A 15,974-nucleotide genomic window follows, 5' to 3' on the forward strand; every position below is an offset into this window, starting at 1 on the left:
CGGAAGGTCAACCATGGAAGCCATTTTCTTAATAAGACAAGTTATGGAGTGGTATAGGGAGAAGAAGAAGGACCTACACATGGTTTTTACTGACTTGGAGAAGGCTTATGATAAAATACCAAGGAATGTTATATGGTGGGCTTTGGACAAACATAAAGTCCCAACGAAGTACGTCGGGCTCATTAAGGACATGTACAATAACATTGTGACTAGTGTTTGAACAAGTGATGGAGACACAGATGACTTCCCGATTAGGATAGGACTATATCAAGGGTCAGCTTTGAGCCCTTATCTATTTGCCTTAGTGATGGATGAGGTCACAAGAGACATACAAGGGGACATCCCTTGGTGTATGCTTTTTGCAGGACTGATGTAGTGCTAGTTGATGAAAGCCGGATAGGAGTGAATCAGAAACTAGAGTTATGGCGGGAGACTTTGGAGTCCAAAGGTTTTAGACTTAGTAGAACTAAAACTAAGTATATGAGATGTGACTTTGGCACTACTACTTGGGAGGAGGAAGATATTAGTTTGGAAGGTCAAGTAGTGCCTAGAAAGGATACCTTTTGATATTTAGGATCAATGCTACAGAGAGACAGGGATATTGATGAAGATATCAGCCATAGAATCAAAGTAGGGTGGATGAAGTGGCACCAAGCATCTGGTGTCCTATGTGACAAAAGGGTACCATAAAAGCTAAAAGGCAAGTTTTATAGGACGGCGATTAGACCTGCTATGTTGTATGGTGCAGAATGTTGGCCTACGAAAAGACATGTTCAACAGATAAGTGTCATGGAAATGCGTATGTTGCATTGGATTTGTGGTCATACAAGAAGGGATCGAGTTTGGAATGATGATATACGTGATAGATTAGGGGTAGCACCAATTGAAGAAAAGCTTGTCCAACACCGGTTGAGATAGTTTGGATATGTCCAACGGAGACCTCCAGAGGCACTGGTGCATAGTGGAATCCTAAGCCAAGATAGTAACATGAAGAGAGGCAGAGGAAGACCGAAGTTGACTTGGGTAGAGACAATAAAAGGAGACTTGAAAGGATGGAATATACCCAAAGACTTAGCCTTAGATAGGAGTGCTTGGAAAATAGCTATTCATGTGCCTGAACCTTGATTGCTTCTACTGGGTTTCAACTCTAGCCTACCCTAACTTGTTTGGGACTTAAAGGATTTGTTGTTGTTGTTGATGATGATGATGTGACATTGCCATTGAATGGATGGACGAGGCCTTGGACAAGATTAACCTGAGAGTCACCAATCTAAGAGAAATTTTGGACATTCATGAAGAAACAACCTTGGAGTCTGAAAAGGAAGATGACATCGATGAGCATGGAAGTTATTTCATGAACACCTCATCAAATCCATGCTCACATGAGAAATCTCCTGAATCAATTGGTCTCTCCAACATTGCCACACATGAGATCGTCAACCCCCTCATACTCCCTATTCATAAAAATTTTGAAAGGGTGATTGTAGATGCATATGTTTATCATAAATATTGCAAATCTCGTTAGCATTAATCTTGAGATAGGTACACAAAGGTTGGTGTTGGAGGGGAAACCACCTCACCAACTTAGCGTGATTCGAAGGTTTCCCAAGGATGAGCTTTTGTCCTAAAACAAGCACTTTCGGGAGGCATACGAGCTTTCACCTTTTGCTGTAATGCCCTTGTGAAATAAGAATAGAAATATAATTGTGAAAATACTCCTTCGGCTATTTTTGTCACTAACCATTCTAGGTTTGAAGCAAAAGGAATGAAGGATGATGATGCAAGGTATGTCCAACCATTTATCATGCAACATTTAATTACATCCATCCAAACTTGATTTTTCTACAAAATTCAAGCTAGGGGATAGACTTCTCTAAAAACATCTCTTGCCATGTTGCTAAATTATTTTGGTTGTCTCTACCTTTAAGCCATGCTCAATTTGCTAAATAACAACCATGCTCTTTCATCTCTATTTGAATAAATCTCTATGATGCTTTCATGCTACCTTTGTTTGCTATAGTATGCTTAAGGTTTGGAGTATGTTCATACATCTTTTAAATTAAGCAAGGAGCTTAGTTTAGGGGTGCTGATTGTACATCCAAAGGCTTTTAAATTAATCATGATGCTTAGGTTAGAATGCCTTCCTAAATCAAATTAGACGTGGTGTCTAGGTTGATTTTTGAGCCGATAGTATGATTTAGTAGACACTTGATATGTTGTTGGACTAACCCCTACAGGAAACTCTCCAATCAATTTTGGTAAGTCACGAGAAGAATTCAAATCGGAGATGAAGCAAGGCACATGAAGAACTCCAATAACATTGTGCAAAGAAGACAGCTCATTCAACATGGATGGAAGAAGTCCTAGCTCATTCAACATGGATGGAAGAACTCCAAGGGACAAAGAGGAAGAAGATGAGTGTCATAAAACATGATCTATAATCAAAGCACTCACTCATAGGAAGTGGAAAAGCAAATCAACAGACCCAAAAGCCCTCACCAATAAGAGATCATTTATGGAAGCAAAATCAAGGTTTGAGGCATAAAACAATGAGTGAGGACGGAAGGTCCAACAACATGACAAGATCAAAGAGTAAAAAGATGTCATAACAAAAGGATGAGAAAGAAAGGGTGCAATCTAGGAAACAAGAAGCTCATGAATAGTTCAAGTTGCGAAGCTAGGCCGAACAAGGAAGACTTCAAGCAAAAAGGGAAGGACCATCACAAATCATCTACCCTTCATCACAGTGGTGTCATTATTTAAAAGTGTTTTTCCTTGATTCTGATAGGCACATAAATAAGAAACAAACATGTTTAAGTTATAGTTCTACTTGATCCAACCTGATTAACTCAACATGTTTAGTTTGTTCCTAGCACCACTTTCTTGATCTCATAGTCTTAACCAAATGAGTTAAAAAGTTGCACACCTTATCTCTAGAAGATGGTAGTCATAATCATATAAAGATTGATACATTATGGATAATCCTTCTATAGGTTAAGAAACTCAACCCTTTTTACAAATGTTTTCAAATGCTACATTCATGTTCAACCTTCTGATCTTATCATCGATGTTACAAATGAACAAAGCACATAGCATTAACCTCATCATCATGTCCAATGTGCCTAAGGATAGAGAAGAATAAGTAAAGTTTTGGTTCTATTGGTGTTTTCCCACCAATAGAGCCCATGCACTTGATCTCTACCTTATCTTATGAGCAGGACGCACTTCAAGCAAAATGTGGGGAAAGTCGATTCTCCAATTTTTATAAGTGAAGGTTCTGAACCTATCAAACTCAAAACCAAGACGGGTTAGGCGGAAAAAGGTGGCATCACCATTAGAGGCACCACCTCAAGAATCCTCATCTTCAGAGCGAACTGAGGTACTTGATCAGTGAACTTCACATGAAGAAGTCCGGTTCGAAGGACTTACAACACTGAACCCTCATCGAAAGAGCTAACTTGGGAGAGAAGCACTCCCATGAATCTAGGTAAGTATTCTTTCTCTTTTTGTTTTAGTTTTAGTTTCTTTTAATTAGTAAAAAATGATGAATGAAAAACAAAATAAAAATTTATCTTTGCATTTATAGTAATAACTACGTTCGTGCTCGTGCATTGCTATGGGACAGCTAAATTTTGTACTAAAAATACACGGATCGCACGATAAGATAACAATACCGTGAAATTAAATACTGGCGTTAAAGTGATATTTAATCCAAAAAGCAAAGTTTATAAAATTAACACAGTCATGGAGAGCATGGTGTCGCAGGCTAGACCTTTCCATGATGTGGCTAAGATAATGTTTTATATCAGCAGGAAAAAAATCTCCGATATCCATTTTTCGTGCGCCAATAAATCCACGAGTAAGTTCTGCCGCTTATTTTTTTTCGTGCACCAATACATTTTATTAATCTCCGATATCTATTTTTTCAAGCACCAGTAATACAAGCGGTCATATATGCAATACACGGGCACCCAACCAACACAACGATCAACAAATACCTAGATGATACCATATATAGAAAACAAATCCTTATTACATTCTTCACTCTAATTGGGATGAATGCCACTAAAATCTAGAATTAAGAAGTTAAGAAAATTACAAGGGTAGAATTCTTAGACAGCTCCAATACTTTCTTATTAGTTTTGTGACTATTTTGTGCCCCTTCTCTATAACACAATATTAACTGAAGTTCCTTCCAATAAGCAAAATGAAGTTCGCAGATCCGCCGTGGCGTTGATCTGAATGTCGGTGACACAATCCCGGCTAGCAGGAGATGGAGGAACTCTCCTATAAACAATGTCAATTTTTTAGTTATCAGATGCTATCAGTTCAAAAGGGAATACAGCTAGCACTTGGTGCAGGATAAGAACTGTAAACCAAGATACTCCATTAAAAATTGGTGCCAAATGCACCCATCAATCAATCTCGACTAGGTGGCACTTCCTGGCAATACTACACCGTGTGCACCATCATTGTATCATCTACCACCAAGATGGCTAACCACTCGAGTGAATTTTGTATCAAAAAGAGCTACATTGAAAGCTATCAGGCAACAGGTAAAAATCACATACTTCCTTCTATCTTACAGATCTATCATGCAATAGAAAAGAAGAAATAAGAAAATCAGGACTCGACTCCATTGGACTCGACCAACACATCCTTCCATCTATCTTAAACTGCCAATGGACTTGTTCAACACTTAGAGCATGAGCAAATGTGTTAATCTCTACAAACTAATGAAACTAAGCATAGTTCTCACCAACAAAATAGCCAACATAATAGTTGCTTACTGAACATCTTAAATGGATTAAAGGCAGATAAATTTGAAAACCCGACTATCTCATGAAAACAACAGAAGGTCTATCAATTGTTCCTACAAGTTTAGGAACTGTAGGAACACTGAATTTATTTTACCCATGTCCATGCTCTTATTAGCATCTGAACAGTATTGATTTTGACTTGGCTACAAAGAATAGAAGCTCTTGAACCGGTTGTAATATCATAGTTTGCTAACTCAACAAATAAATTGGCCAATCTAAAAAACCTTGCAAAAATCAGGGTGCAGATTTATTACCAGAAAAGCACCAAAGTAACTTGAGTTCTCAGTTTCAGGTTGATACGGTCACAGAAGCACCAAAGTAACTCTGCATGAGATAGGAGATTGCTAGTCATAGTGACAAAATTGGTACTGAACATTCTTAAGATGAGTATATAGCATATTAAAAAAAGAACACTGAAAAACAACTGCTAGTCATTGAAGTGAATCTAGATTTCCTAATTTCTTGAAGAAACAAAGATAGTCATTGAAGTAAAGAGATTTTTGTGTGGAGCCTCATGTAAAATAAGACCCTTCGTTCTATTTTCATTACTACTCCCTCCATTGCACAATAGAAATCCAAAGCCAGTAATCCATGCGCAGACCACCGCACCAAGCCTACTGAAAAATGGATGATAATTGGCAACATGAAAGACACATGAAGCAATGCATTTAATCTCTGAATGCACATTTTAAAACATCGACACAGGGTAAGAGATTAGGTAGAGAAAATTCATATTTCTTAGGTAAGAAATAGAATGTACAAACCTCCTATTGTTACAACAGGTAGAAGCCTTTAATGTCTGTCCACAGCCACTACTCCTGAATTAAGGTTGAGCCATCTTTAGATAATCTCTAAAAGTTCATTATCAAAAAATCACATGTGCTAAAACGATAAGCATATCGTATTGTTTAATCTTTTTTATGGGCAATGACATGAATTAAGAACAAAATGAAATTTTACTTCTGCTATCAATAATGCCATGAATTATGAAATTCCGAATAATAAAAGGTGACTTCTGAAATGATCATTCCACAAATTAAACATGTTGCAAGTAGAAAAAATTGGAATTGGTCAACTCAATAGAGAGCACTCATATGGAAATTTTCTGGGCATGTGGCCACCTTTGATAATGCCCTAATAATGCCCGTGAGATACGGGGATACAAGGAATAGATTAGTGTTTATTCGTGGAACAAATATGAGGGACAGATTAGTGGTTATTAATTTAGCAAAAGTTCCAAGGTATCGATGCAGCGCATTCCAATCCATAATTCATGCATCACTACTCCTGTTTAGAGAAATCATGGAAACATAGATCGAATTCATGCCTAAACAACAAAGGTTTAAACAACAAGGCACATATATTCTAGACCCATAAAAAACAATACACATATATAGAATTTGAATCCAGAAAAGTCAATAGCAGCGCAGATAAACAATGCAATCGATCACAAAAATTGTAGTAGAGCAAAGCGATCTGTCACAAAAGTTTGAGCAGATCAATCTGGATTTGATGAGCACCTATGTAGTGGTCATTGTTTGCTTCATGCTTCTAGTAGGATGTCATGCTGTGCCGAATCAGGCACAATACCGATGGTTGCTTGCTGCCGTCGGGCCAATCGATGGATCAGGATTAATGAGGACAGAGCCGAGCGAGTGAGGGATAGAGCGTAGTCATGCCATGTCGGATCAAGCACAATACCGATGGGTGCTTGCTACCGTTCAGGCCAGTCGATCAATGAATCAGGATCAAGGAAGACGGAGCCGAGCGAGGGAGGGATAGAGCGCCGACGGGAAAGAAAGAAAGAAACGACATGGCAGGGTTTCTTTCTGTGGGCGAGATGATTTTTGTTCCTAACTTCTACATGTTGATTATGTCCGGTGACTGTGGAGACACGCGAAGGCGGGTGCTAGGGATTTGCTTCCTTCCTTCCGGTGATTGTGGAGGCACTGCGTATGGAAGCCGATAGGAGGGCCTGTGGTTTTCCTTCCTTCTAGGATGGCCAGGGATCTTCCTTCCATGGGGTTTTCCTTGGTAAACTTGATGATAATAACTATGGAACCTAAAACTGGTAAAACTTGACTAAACCCCGACATGGGATGAGTGGGGGTAATTTATGTGGGATAAATTACCTCGGCAGGAATGCCTGGAGAGGATTCTTGTGGGAGATACTTGCCTCGGTCACATAAGGACCAGTTCATAGTCCCCCTCGCCTAGTGAGTCTTTACGTATAGGCCACATGTCTATATGGGTAGACTTGATCTCACACCCCATTAGATAGAAGTATAGTTTCTACTAGGAGGCTGGTGTAGGCAATGGAATATCAGGAGCCGGCACTGGGGGATAGGTTTTCTTCTAGTGTCTGGTTAGCATGGATGCTATGTGATCTTCCACATTAAGCATTAGGTTTTTAGCTTGTGTTTGAGGCACTGTTTCTTGGCTGTGTTGCCATGTCTTTCTTTTGTGATGAGTTGGTATCATCACATTTGGGGGATTTGGTATCCTCCCGGTTTTGTATTTCCAACCCCTAGGAAGCCATAGTAGAGATTATATAGAAATCTAGGTTAGTTTTCGAGCAGGTATGGGATCTCGTTAGGCCTGTCTAAGCCATGATGATGGTGTCAGACTATGTCTATCATGTGGGAAAATTTGTACACCTCTGTAGAGTTAACTAAATCTATTCGAATAGCCATGTCCTTGGAATGGGCAAATGCTAGGATGGGATACTATGATTTGACTTCCACAACTATCTAGTAAGATGTATTTTACTAAATTGGTAACCATAATGAGCAACAGGGAACTTGTGAGAATGGTAATACTCTGCCAGGGCCCAAACTATAGTCATAATTACTATACCATACCACTTTTACCCTTACCAATCCACCTCAACTACTTCAACCACCATAACCCACCTCCACCATATAGCCTTCCCTATCCACCACTCCTCCACCCAAAGTTTAGGGTTTGCTGAAGTACTTTATGTACTCAACCCCCTCCATCTACATTTTTAGGAGTTAAGCCACAAGAGGACATACCTGGGTGGAACATCTAGAGCTATGCAAGGATGGGATACCTAGAGTATACTTGAGGATAGTGTCAGTACGAGAGAGTTACGCTAGGACTACGATGATTGCGATATAGAAACACACTATAGGAATAAGTCTAGGGTTACATCCGCACTCCAAATTGCCTGTAGGAAATGGAGCCATGTCAACATAGGACCGCTGTCTTAGAACTCTAATATACGATATAAGGCCAATGGCCTAAGCTATGTAAACCTAAACCATGTAGCATGTTTTCCCCATTAGCAATAAAAGTATAGGTTTTTTATATCAATCTTGTTGAGTTGTGCATATTAGCTACTGATCTAGGGACCGATACATATGCACAGTGGACCCCATAATTGGGGACCTGACACAGGTAAGTATTCTTTCCCTTTATTTTATGTTGTAGTTTCTTTTAAATAGTTAAAAATGATGAATACAAACAAAATAAAAAGGTGTGTTTAGTTTGTTTTTAAGAGTTGAATAAAATAAAGAAGACTCTAATAATCCCTTGAATGGAAATGATGAATAGTTGCTCTGTTGTAGTTCCTTTCAAGTACCTAGTTTTCAGACTTGAATTCTCTCAAGTTTTGGATAAAATTGTTTTGATATAAGAATTTACTCTGAACTTGAAACTCGTGGGTAGCATATGCTTGATCTAAGTCTAGGTAACTGACGGATATGATATGAGAAGGTCTGAGCTGTTGTTTATCTTGTTCCAAGTGACACTAAAGTTCTAGATATTTATCTTTTTAAAAATGTTACATTATGAGTTCTTGTATGACAAAGCTTGAATTCCCACCAGAGCCATACATGTTATTTAGGCTAGGAAAATTTTACATATATGTTGCTTGCTTTTGCATTGAGTTTTGTCAAGCTTTGTTGACCCTTATGAGAGGTTTGTCATGCTCTTAAAATCAAGATCACGTACACACCACCCACATATACACCTGCTGCTCCTACACTGGGAGTACGCAAAAACATGCCTTCCATCTTGATCCACCCAAAAATGTTTTACTCCTACACTAAGAGAGAACACAAAAACATGCTTGATAGGTTTTTTCATCTACCAAATAAATGCTCCAAGTTCTTGTTACTATGTCTCAAAAAATTTTGTTGAAGAAAAGAGGCATGGGCTATGCAAAAGTTATTCATATAAAAAAGAGAAAAAAATGAGTTGAGAGAAAATGGACAAGTGTTCCGAGATATCTAAAATAATGGGTACTCAGATGCCTGCCTGAAAAAAAGAGATGAATAAGATAGCCCCTGTTCTCTCACAAAAATGTTTTCAAGTTTCAAAAGAGAGATAGGTTTTCAAGGAGCAAAGTAGAATTAGGTTAGCCACTATATATATCCACCATATATCCACACACATGCACATCTTGATTTGATTGTATGACTCAACTCTCTTTGGATCTATTGTTTGACTTTACAATATATGCATTGCAAGTATGTTCTGGCTTTCTCCCTACCTATGAACTCCACATAAGCCTTAATGGTAGGAAGAAAAAGGCATAACATCTTTATTGCCTTGGTGAGGATCCACAAATACCACATATATTAAGAGACTTGAGAGTGTCATACAATGGAATCTCTGAGTTTTATCTTGAAAACTTATAAAAACTCCTAGAACAATGATGGAACAAAGAAGTTGAGACTATAGTGCTTGACTTGATCGTTCTGTCTTTCAATTGCTCAAGACTCAAGTGAAGGCTAAGAAGCCCCATGGTTGAAGGTAATATGAGTAAGTTTGGAAGTCAGATCAGTTTATTCTAATCCGGAGGAGAATTCTTATTTGAATGCATGTGTACTTTTGAGGAGTGAAAACATCGATGCAACTCCTAATCCATTTATTCAAGTTTAACTTTGCTTAGGGATTGGTAAAGGGTAAGCTTAGGGGAGCTTGTGGACGGTCACTAACACTAATTATAAACCGTCAACATAACCTGCATATATACTTAATTCCATCACTAAATATAGGCTTAGGTGTTTAAACTAATAAATTCCACGAGTTTTGGTGAATCTGTGTTTTTAGCAGGGTTTATCTAGGAAACTGTCAAGGTGGACCTATATGTCAGAATTAATCGCGCTTATCCATAGCATAAACAACACTAGAAGGATCTAGAAGTTACCAGAGGACACCACACCATGGCAGAGGGCGAGAGGCCGCCACACCTATAGGGTGGCCGATCTGTGGGGGCCACCAGTCAGCCTATGCCTCATGACGTTGATTCTCCACCTGCCTTAAAGATCACATCTACGCCATTTATTCAAGTTGGTTTGATCCGAGGGTCCAGAATTGATGCTACCCCCTATATATATGGCCCTATACCCCCTCCAGAGATCTATCCTGAAACCCTAATTCATATCCTCCTTATCAGGATCAGAGCCAGCTATCAAGAGAAGATTTTTTTCTCCATAGGATCTAGTCTTATAAATAGAAATAGTGAGATAGAGAGTGAGGGAAGAGTTTGGAGAAAGTGCTAGCCTGTCGGTGCTCTCTCTATGGCTTGTACCTTGGCGAAATCAAGTTCTCCTTGAGCTTGCTTCTAAGATGTCTCTGGCAATCAAATTTTGATTCAAGTAAGCATCTTATTTATATTGTTCATTAGGATTGTGACTCTTTTGAGTGCTTTATTCCTGTTCTAGAGGAAGTAAAGTATTAATCATAAGTGTAAGCAGTGGTGCTTAGACTTGGGTTAATCATGGATGCACCCTGCATTCCGGATTGGTGGTAGCTCATGAGGGTGACTCTTATAGCCTCGTTGAATCCTTTGTAGTCCATCTCTCCGTTTGTAGGCCAAGTAGGACTCGGTTACAAAGGAAAGCATCCTCTACTGGTATCTTTTCCTAGTAATGTCCCTAGTTGAATAGTAGAAGACATAGCTTACCAAAGTCAAAACTAGAGAACCTTAGTTATCCTCTCTATGCTCCTATTTATCCTAACCATGTTGCTACCCCTGGATTAAGTTAGATTATAGTTAATCTCACATGTTTCCCTGTGGATGAGATACTTGGAATACTTCCGAGTGAAAGCTATAGCGGTATCCATGCGCTTACGGATTTATCTATGTGCGTTAATTTATACCAAGCAATCACATACATGTACACTCACCCAATACAACACACACACCCCCCACAATCATGAATTCCTATGGGCGACTTATAAACCAATAAATCTCGAGATTCAAGAAGCCACTATAGGAGCATCTCTATCGATGGGATGTTGCTTGCAATAGAATGGAAAAGCCACACTAATGAGACATACATAGAATCAAAAATATGGTTTGATACATCATGGATAGAAGATGCACCCACCTCTAGTAACTATCTAAGTTATTGCACTGTTTGGTTCTATCCTTTATTGTTGGCTTGGTTCTCCATTCGGTTATTGTGCTATGCAGATCCTACCAATGGCTATTGTGCACTACGCTTTCTCTCACTCAATCAACATAAATAAGGTATAAGAGAGAAGGGCTTGCTCTAATTTTAAATATCCATTGTCCATCACAATGGTAATCATCACTCAAATGCATCATGTTATGTTCGGCACCTAAGCTAAATTGTTCTTTGTAAGTATGGACATTTGGCACAAATTGTTCCACCAACTCATGTTCTTGCGTTGGCTAGAAATTTTAAGGGGCATAAATGTCAAAAGTTCATGGATAAATTTGGTGCCTACACACATCTAATCAAAGTTGATTGTATATATTTTTTTAATTTGTTTGTATTCTAAAACAATGCTCATCTAGATACCTTGTATTCTTTATCTAGTTGGAATATACATTAGTTCTAATTACTCTATATGTTTTTCATCCTATTGTAAGGAAAACTGGCACTTTGCAATTTTCTAGTGTGGTTTTGCTGATTGCAATGGCAACATGGGCAATAGGACTAACATGTGTTAGACAGACTCATTTAGGTCCTATGAGTGTAAGAAAACAAGTGGTGTGAAGTCTCAAGAAGAAACACCGAATAAATTGAGAAAACAAAAGCAAATGACCTGGTCAGAGGGTTTGCATGTCTTGAAAAAGATAGCATTGGAGAATCTACATATGTGTGCAGTGAACACAGTGGCTAAGAGAATTATGCATTTACAAGGACCGAATGATCTGACAATGGAGATTAAGAGTTCAACCAGACAGTCTAGCAACCAAAAGAAGGGCATCGCCAGATAAATAACATGAGCATAGGAGGAACGCTAGTTCTGGGTGGTACACAAATCACACATCGAACCATTCGGACAGTGTTTTTACCATCATTTTGCAAACCTATATTTGAGGTGGATCTATTATATATACTTGGTTCCATTGACCACCTGAAGTGTGTTGCAGTGCCTTGAAGCGGTGGAAAGTCACAGTAAGTGTTGGAACAATACATTCGTCATATGAGAACTTAGAGATAAAATCTAATGTTAGGTCTGAGCTTAGTTCACATCTTTGTAAGAGTGTTATCTCCTTACTTTAAGATTTAAGATCTTGAGTGTTGGGCTTTGTGCACTTGTGATCTTGGTAAGGTGGAGCACTTTCAATTTTGGTGACTCTATAGTGACATCAACCCTCCAAGCTTGGTGTAGAGCTACGAAACTCCATAGTGGAAAGTGCCAAAGTGGCAAAGAGTGTTGGACTGCGGTGGTGAGCCTTGGTGGTTTGCGGACACTTGCCTTGGTCAGCAATAGCCTTTGTAGGGATAAGTACCAAGTATGAGCTCTCGTCTCTTATACTTTGTCACAACTTTAGATTATTTCATAATAATAGAGGTAGATATTTTTCTTATAAACAAAATAGATCAAATAACAACTTTAGTCTATTGAATTCATGACCGTACCCTTAAAGATTAAATTAAGTGAGGCTAGAAGAGAAGTATCTAGTTGAGAATTGAGTGTAGCCAAGTTCGTTATGTTTTTGTAGTGTAACCTACTAAACAAGGCTTGATTCTTTGCCTCAAAACATGTGCCCAGATTTATTACTAAATATTTTAAATCATATGGTATAAATACTCCCTCTGTCCTTGAAAGAATCAACTCCTAGCGACTTTAGGACATCAATAGCTCTCTAGTTGCTGAGAGTCCGAGAGTCTTCCAAAATAATTAAGAGGTGTTGTTTGGAGTATCCAAATAATATTAAATGCTGCTTGTCGGTGTTTTGAACCACTAGCTAGTACATTTGTATATGCGCGTCCGGCTCGGATGGTGTGCTCGGAGGACACAAGGATTTATACTGGTTTAAGTGGAATGTCCCTATGTCCAGTCTGCTGCTGCTCATGTTACCAGCACTAGTTTGTAGTAGGGTTACAAACAGGCGAGAGAGGGAGAAGGTCCCAAGTCTGGTGAAAAGATCGAACAGAGTCGAGTCTTGTTGAGCTCGTCAGCCATGCCCTTCATGGGGCGTCCTGCTTCCCCTTTTATAGGTGAAGGGGAAGACTAGGTTACAAAGAGAGAAAGAGAGAGAAAAGGAGAAAAGTGAGGGAGAAGAAGGCCTCTAGGGTCACGGCATCCTTCATCTTCCTTTATGCGGGTCCCGCCGGTCCTGTAGATGATGATGGGGACAGCTCCACATCGCGGCCCTGTTCATCACTAGCGCTATATGTAGGCATCGTCAGGCCGGTCGTGGTGCTCCACTCCATTTCAATAGGCGGTGTGGTCAATAGGTACTACTCTCAGAAGCTGTACGGGGATTAGGTAGCCCAGCGCCAGCACGCTCGACACTGTTGGCGACGTGAGCCCCCAAGTATGGTCTGTCAAGGCCACGGGTCACAGTCGAGACGTGCCCACTTCCCTCTCGGTGTTAGAAGTTTGACCCTGGGGTTGTACTCTTAGACCTGTAGTGGTTGGAGGCAGTATGGATCCCCATCGGGCGAGATAGAACCCACGCCCAAGGGTTCTGGCAAGATGGAGCCTGTGCCCTCAGGGTAGAGCGAGATGGAGCCCGCATGTAACACCCTCAGTGTTACACTATAAATCACTTACTAAAACATGTCATAAGCATCCTATTTAAATGTTATTGCATGTAATAATATGAACAAGTGAAGTAGTGTAATTTTAAACGAACCGTAAAAACTTAAAACGAAAGGTGGTTCGTGACTTATGAAATTATCAAGTAAGGATGTTCACGAATTTTTATTGAACAAAAACACTATAGAACAGGCATGTGGTACCTAAACAAAGTTTGAAGTGTAAGATTTGTAGATGACGAATAAAATACTTGGTGTGAAAAGATAAAGTGGTTGAGTACTATTTTTAATAGCTTGAAAATGCAACTAGAAATAGAAATCCATTTAAAACTTAGAAAGTTTCATGAACTTTTGGAGGGCTAGACATTGCTTTGTTTAGTAATTTTTGTAGAGAAATTGAGTTAGGTAGTGGTATAATATTATGGCTTAGTTTAGTAGCCCAACATACCCTCTGTAGTATAGCAAAGACAGCTTGGGAATTGAATCAATCGTTTGGTTGTATCTAACGCTTTAAAATTCATGCACGACATGGACTCGAGTCCGTTTTCCTCGCATGGGAGCAATCACCAGGCCGTGCCTCCTTAGCGTCGCAGCATCGACACACTAGGGCACATGCACAAGTGTGCTTGGCCATGTGAGGGCCGATTGTTGCTGCCATGGTTTGGTCACTGGGGCCGTGCCACTGGTCGCCAATCGCTAGCCACCCTACCTTGCCATTTCTCCTACACCTGGCCGCCCTACCGCTGTGCCATACCCCTACCCCCTCCCTCTGCTTCGATCATGTTGTATTAGTATGGGGTCGAGGCCGCTGCCTTTCGCCCGCGCGCCTGTCCCCGCTAGCAGTCAATCGTGCCCTATCGAGGTGACCTAGAGCTCCGCATGCGGCACAACGTGCCAAGCCACTGCTGGCCTCACCCTATGTTGCACAAGTAGTTGTCCACCCTCTTGCCTTGTTCTTTTCTATTGAATGGCTATGTGATGTATCGAGCTATCCCCTCTCTTCATCTCTCACATGTGCCATTGCTGCCGCCAAGGACGAGCAGGCGGGACTGAGCCGTGCCAAAGCCAAATCTGCAGCGCTTGGTCATTTTCAACGCAATTACTCGTGCTAGGTGCTAGTACGAGAGTCCTACTACCACCCAGTCCTCTCTGGCCTTTAATTGAGCCTGGCTAAACTCCAATTGGTCATTTCCCTCGCCGCCAAGTCGTTAAGGCCGCCTCCGGCCGAGGTGGATGGCAAAACCAACCCCTAGTGCCGATTGAGCGAGTCAACAGCACAATTAGCTTCATCTCCACCTCCATGTCACCCTACGCACCCCACTTACACTGCCACTACCTTTCTAGCACTGCTGACATAGCCGTGCCACTATAGTTTGTCACTAGGCTTGCCATGCGCACGTGGCCAGACGCGCTGGGTCTGTTCCCTAGCTAAGCCACCACCACGGGTAGCTGTGGGCTGAGTTGCTAATGCTCACCAATTGTTTCTATCACCTCTATTGTGCCTCGGCTCACCAGAACACCCTGGTCGCTGCCACAGGATCCACGTCGGCATGGCCAGGCCTTGCTATGGCATTCTGGCCAATGTTTTAACCGCCCATCGATTCGTGTCTGCATCTAGGTGAGCACCGGTCCCTTTGATAGGATGGGGAAGGTCTAGGTTGCCCGGTGGGGGCTCGCCAGTGCCAACTGGCCACTACGCTGACATGCGCGTCTAGGGCGAGGACATCTCTGTTGTGAAGGAGAGAGGGAGCGAGGGTTTTGTTGCAAAGTCATAGTCTATTGAAATAGTGCACATATTGTTAGTAGTATTATCGGAAGAACGCGAGGGCATTTTTGCAAGTTGGTCGGCGCGCGTGGGCTTCCCCACCGTGGGCCATTTGGGCACTGTGGGCCGCACCTTGTGTGGGCCGCGCCTGCAGGCCATGTGTGGGCCACACAGGTGGGCCGGTGAGATTAGTTTTTTTTCTTTTTCTAGGGAATTAACAAATGCTTTTCTAATATTAGTTTTGAGCTGATCTTTGGTAAATTATAACAAATCATGCAGGTGTTCAAAAATGGTGAAATAAATTTTGTTAGACTCCTAAAATTATACTCTATCTATTGGTGTATTTAGTCTATGCTCATATAGGTTGATATTAGAAGTCATTAAATCAAATCG

This window comes from Miscanthus floridulus, chromosome 11 (genome assembly GCF_019320115.1).
Source record: "Miscanthus floridulus cultivar M001 chromosome 11, ASM1932011v1, whole genome shotgun sequence".
Lineage (NCBI taxonomy): Eukaryota > Viridiplantae > Streptophyta > Magnoliopsida > Poales > Poaceae > Miscanthus > Miscanthus floridulus.